This window comes from Emydura macquarii, unplaced genomic scaffold (genome assembly GCF_026122565.2).
Source record: "Emydura macquarii macquarii isolate MOO-44397 ecotype Brisbane River unplaced genomic scaffold, CSIRO-AGI_Emac_v2 contig_71, whole genome shotgun sequence".
Classification (NCBI taxonomy): domain Eukaryota; kingdom Metazoa; phylum Chordata; order Testudines; family Chelidae; genus Emydura; species Emydura macquarii.
The window spans coordinates 29,516-35,517 of record NW_027130208.1 but is presented as its reverse complement, the minus strand read 5'-3'; the positions used below and the strand labels follow the sequence as shown (position 1 = coordinate 35,517).

The window sequence follows — 6,002 nt, the reverse complement described above, 5'->3', positions numbered from 1 at the left end:
GGTAACGGGCTCTGGGACGCCAGTATCCCTTTCCTTCTCCCGGCCCACGCGGTGTCTCAATGCGCTTGGGAGCTGAGCCCGTCCCTTTTCCCGGATCGGCCCCAGAGGAAACAGGGAGTCGCTGGGCTTTGTGTTCCCACCGCCCCCTCGTGCGTGGCTGAGTCTGGAGTGGACGCCGCTTGCGCTCCTTTTTCCCTCTCTCCCTCCCCCGTGAGCGGGGCGGGTCCGGGTTCGGGTCCAGGCGTGGGGGAGGGATGCTCTCATGCGCACACCCGGCTCTGCGTCTGACCTTTTCCTTCTCCTTCTCCTTCTGTGTAGGCGGTAAGAAGAAACCCCTGAAGCAACCGAAGAAGCAGTCAAAGGACATGGATGAGGTGAGAGTCAGTGCTGAGCTCTTCCCTCTGGGGGTGGGCGGAGGGTCCAGTTAGGGGGAGGGGATCTCGCTTCCCATGGAATGGGGTCGGGAGAGCCATGGCACCTGTAACAGGTTAATGCGCAGTGCCGTACCACGGGGGACAGGCTCCCGGGCGCCGGCCTGCCGGGGGACGCTGGGCCGGTCCCTCACGATGCGCAGGAGGCTCTATGGGGGGCCTCTTGGCCCCTCCCCCATGCGTGTCATGAAGGGCCGGCCTGGTGCCACCACCCCCTCCCCCCTAGGTCGGGGGAAAGCGTGAGGCTGTCCCCCCAAGCCGGCATTGGGCTGTGGGGATGGAGCAGCTGGTAAGCGCTGGGTCAACCCTTCACGACAGGAGGGGGGCGTAGGAAGCTCCGAGGGGTGCCCTCAGCGCCTGCCCCCTGGCATGTTGTGAAGGGCCGGCCTGGCCCTCCCTCACCCCCTCCCCTCCCAGGCTGGGGGTGAGCCAGCACCAGGCTACTGGGCTGCAGCTGGAGAGGTGGGCACCACGTGGTGGGTAAGTGTGGGGAGGGGAGCAGAACCAAGGCTGCATTTGCAATCCCCCCCAAACCTTATGGCTCTCGAGGGTACAGACCCTCCCTCCCAGGGCAGCTGGGGGGCGGTGCTGGGATCCCTCCTGCTCTGAGCGAGGAGGGGCATGAGGCCTGGGGGGGCCCTGCAAATGTATACTTGGCACCCTGGCTCCGGAGACCCTCGGTACGCCACTGCTTATGCAAAGGTAAACTTGACTGGTAAAATGGTCACAGTGAGGCTGTGGGCTATTGGAATGTGCTGAGACTTGGCAAAGAGCCATTACTCAGCTGCCTCTGTTGTAAATCCCAGACTCTGTCACTTTTTGGTCTGCGATGTCTCCTGCTTGTAGCATACCTTAGGGCTTGTCTAAATGTAGATGCACCCCTTGCTGAAGCTGCTACAGTGAATGAAGCTTTCCTATTGGTATAGGTACTCCACCTTCCTGAGGTGGTAGCGCTGTCTACACTAGTGATTAGATTGGTATAACTACGTTGCTTTGGGGTGTGGAAAAGCGACGTAGTTCTACCAATATAAGTTTGTAGTGTAGACCAAGTCTTAGGCCTTGTCTACATTAGCACTTATGCTGGCAAAACTTTTGTCGCTCAGGAGTGTGAAAAAACACACTCCTGAGTGAAATAAATTTTGCTGGCATAAGCGCTTGATGTTCTCCTGTGGCCATAGCTACTGCTGCTCGTTCAGGCGGTTTTATGATGTTGGTGGGCGAACTCTGTCCTGCTGACATAACACATCTACACAAGCGCTCTGACAGCAGCACAGTTGTACCGTTACAGCTGTGCCACTGTAAGTTTTAAGTGTATACTAGCCCTTAGTAGTGTACAGTGGTTTCTCCAAAATCTGTGAATCTTTAGGTAGATACAAGGAAAGATTAAGAGACAGTGTCATTGGGTAGTATTCCACAAATTAGAATCCCCACATTTATCTGCATGCACTCTAGCTGCATTTGCCAATAGGTGTTGCTATATTGAATGATGGAATGATTAGTTGGAGCATCTTGGCAGAGTTGTTGCTATTATGATGTGAAGAGAAGTGTGCATCTTGCAGGATTAAGTATGCCTCAGCTCAGCGCTGAGTTGTTTAGATTGTGTCAGTAGAGTGTCCAGGAGTCTTCTTGCCATGGGGATTGTTTTAAAAAGCATAATTGCTTTAAAATATAAAACACAAACATGTTTGTCACCTACCTTTCTACTAATATATTGCATCACTTCTCAGGTTAGATTTCTGACCCGTCTTTGCCTAGGGTAGCCACCTGAAAATGCCAAGGTCAGGACAGGCTGTAAAAGGAGAGCAGATTCTCCCAGCGCTGCTGGGTGACACGAGTCAGGCTTCCCAAACAGCCACAAGCTGCTTCTGATTTCCCCACACTGGTTATCAAGAAGCCAGTCCACAAAAGCACACAGCCTTTTTTACTGCATTCCGGTTCCTGGCTCTCAAATCAGCCACTAGGTCCAATAAAGAGATCAGTTCTTTAAACTCTATACTCTTTACTAAAAAGGTTCCCTCTGCCCCCCAAAGGGTCAGCCACAGCACCAGATCAATATAAGTTTGGATCTTACCCAAAATATCACACTGCCAGCCAATCCTTTAGTAACTAAAACTAAAGGTTTATTGTAAACAGAAATAAACCATAAGAGAAATGTTAAAGGGGCAAAGCAAAGCAAATTCATACACATGATTGTAAGTCCATATACATCAATTTCTGGGAGAAATGTAGAGTTGCAAGCTTGTACAGTTCCTCTGGTATACATCCAACACCTGGATGGGTCTAAGTCCTTCGGTTCAGTTGCAAAATGAATTGATCCAGAGGCAGGTATGTGTCTGTAGCTGAACAGGAACAAAGACAAAATGGTTACTGTGGTTTGGCCTTATATACCCTCTGGCCTTGGCTGTGCTGTCTTGTCGAATGTTATAAGAACTAAAATGGAGTCCAGAGTCACATGGCCAATCCTGGTAACTCTTCAGGTATGCCTTTAGCTTCTTCCTGGGACCTTTGCTTCTGTAGAAGTTTTGATGGGCCATTAAGCGGGATATTGTCCTGCTGCCTCTCTGTCTGGGGTGTCTTGTACAGTATAGTTTGAAACACAGGTACATTAAATATATCCATAACTTCCATTACAGATATAACACATGCATATAAGTATTGCCATCTTTCTCAGCGCAATACATCCTTTCTAACAGTATCTGACATGGCAGATCTTATACGAATTATGTTTTAACATATTAATATTATACAATACAGTAAGCGCACCCCACCCCCCTCCAAGCCAGCCCGTGTGACAAGATTGTTTTAAATCAAAACAATCTAAGGCTCTGATTTTAATCATAGTTTAAATCAGCAAGCAAGAGTTCTTCATTTAAATAATTTATTTTAATCTTGTTTTGTACTTGTAGTTTTGGGTTATTTTTCTAAAGAAAAGGTTGATTCTCATTGGTTGGTAACCATTAAATGTTAATTTGTAACTGAATATAACCTTTATGCTAAATTTGATACTTCTTGCTAATGAGGAGGATTCACTATTGATGCAGACTCATTTAACCAATTATATAGCTTAATATACATTTATTCAGATTATTACATTTTACATTTTTATTATGTTAGGAAATGGTAAATGATGTATTTCTCATTTACTATCTGATTAATTTTGTGTTCATGAATTGTGCCCAGCCACATTTGGATGGAAATTAGAATTCTTTTAACATCCACAAAAAGTGCATTTTAAAACATATGTATATTAGTTAAATAAAACTACCTTAAATGTTGCTGGAAACATATTATTTTCTTAGGTTTAACACAATATGTTTTGCATTTTAAACAAATTGATTTATTAAAGAAAATAATAACTGTAGTTAATTATTTGAACTGACTCTGGTGTTCATGTCCTTCAAGATTTTAAAATGAGTAGATCTCATTCTTTCACACATTTTTTTCATTCTTAAACTGAAAGAGAAAAACAAGCTTTCCAACTCTTTTAGCTCCCAATTGGTTTCTTAAATTTCAATTAATTGTTGAAGTAAACTAGTTGAATAAACTAGTTGAATAAGATAATATTATCTTTGCATCTGCAGAAGAGGCTAGTGCTGTCAGAAGTTTGTTTAGTACTTTAAGCACCTGGAACCAGAGTCTGTTTATCAGTGACTTCCACCAGTTCAGTAGTTTGATGTTCTTTAAAAGTTAAGCAGCAGATATGTACTGTTCAATATTTTCAATTTAATGTAAATTATTCTAGTAGATTATAGTATATTTAGCCCTTTAAAATATGTTGTCATAACTTCACGCTTAATTTTAAAAAGGTTTATTTAAAAAAGAACAATAATTTAATTTCAATTAAAAACATTTTTTAACTTCTTAAAAAAACATTGATTTTTAGCCAACCTGTAACAAAGTGTTCCGTAGCACCTCTAAGGATGGAGTGCTGGTATGTGTGATGACATATTGCAGTGTTGCTCAAAAAGGACAAGGTTAAGGTTGCATTGTGGGGCTGGTATGTACCTTTAACTTCATATTTCCTGGTTTTCAGAGGTTAAAATTTAGCCACCCTCCACATTCTGGTAGAGCCCAAGGCATGGTGGGCAACTTTTACTTTTTGGACATTTAATATTATATAGAAGGGTATATAGAGGGTCTTTCAGGGATTAGTCCTGGATCCAGTTCTGTTTAATATCTTCATAAATTATTTAGATAATGACATAGAGAGTACACTTAAAGTTTGTGGATGATACCAAGCTGGGAGGGGTTGCAAGTGCTTGGTAGGATAGGATTTAAATTCAACGTGATCTGGACAAACTGGAGAAATGGTCTGAAGCAAATAGAGTGAAATTCAATAATTTCAAATGCAAAGTACTCCATTTAGGAAGGAACAATCAATTTCACGCATACAAAATTGGAAATGACTGCTTAAGAAGAAGTAATGCAGAAAGGGATCTGGAGGTTATAGTGGATCACAAGCTAAATATGAGTCAACAGTGTAACATGGTTGCCAAAAAAAAAAAGATCATTCGGAGATGTATCAGCAAGAGTACTGTAAGCAAGAGATGCTGATAAAGCCTCAGCTGGAGTATTGTGTCCAGTTCTCGGCCCCACATTTCAGGAAAGATGTGGACAAATTGGAGAAAGTCCAAAGGAGAGCAATAAAACTGATTAAAGATCTAGAAAACATGACCTATGAAGAAAGATTGAAAAAAATTGGGTTTGTTTAGTTTGGAGAAGAGAAGACTGAGGGAGGACATATCAGTTTTCAAATACATAAAAGGTTGTTAGGAGGAGGGTGAAAAATTGTTCTTTGTAACCTCTGAGGATAGGACAAGAAGCAATGGTCTTAAATTGCAGCAAAGGAGGTTTAGGTAAGGTTGGACCTTAGGAAAAACTTCCTGACAGGGTAGTTAAGCACTGGAACAAATTACCTTGGGAGGTTGTGGAATCTCCATCACTGGAGGTTTTTAACAACAGGTTAGACAAACACCTGTCAGGAATGGTCTAGTTATTACCTAGTCCTGCCTTGAGTGCAGAGGACTGGACTAGATGACCTATTGTAGTCCCTTCCAGTCCTACACGTCTATTATTCTATGGCTATTTTGCTTTAGAAGAGATTTATAGTTTGGGAGGGGTTGTGTTCTGCAATTTTCCAGTTGCTTACCTCCAGTTTACTGTTTTTCACAAAATGCTTGTCAGTTGTTGACTGAAGTGGTCTGAGGGAAGATGTTAAAATATGTTCTAACTTTTCTTCAGGAAGATTTGGCGTTCAAGCAAAAGCAGAAGGAGGAGCAGAAGAAACTTGAGGAGATGAAAACTAAAGCTTCTGGGAAAGGCCCCCTCAGTAAGTGGCCCCCTTAGTAACTAGCTTCGCTTAAGGATAAGAGAAGTTAAGGAATTATCTTTAATGTTTTTTGCTACACTGACATAACAAGGATTATACCTTAGGTTCTTTTACATTCCAAAATGAGCTGGTTTTAATTGCAAATTACTCAATATTCTTAAAAGTTATTAAATGCACACAAGAAAATATGAGCAACAAATGGAGACAAAAATTATTCAATAAAGACGTCTTGATCACTTCAT

At 42.9% G+C, this 6,002-nt stretch overlaps 1 long non-coding RNA gene across 1 annotated transcript; it reads left to right on the top strand.

Annotated features, from left to right (window-relative positions):
* Positions 1–9: 9 nt before the first annotated feature.
* Positions 10–5,755, top strand: LOC137147997 (uncharacterized). The gene is made up of 3 exons (XR_010918415.1): positions 10–149; positions 319–374; positions 5,673–5,755. It is a non-coding gene; the product is annotated as an uncharacterized lncRNA (long non-coding RNA).
* The last annotated feature ends 247 nt before the right edge of the window (positions 5,756–6,002 follow it).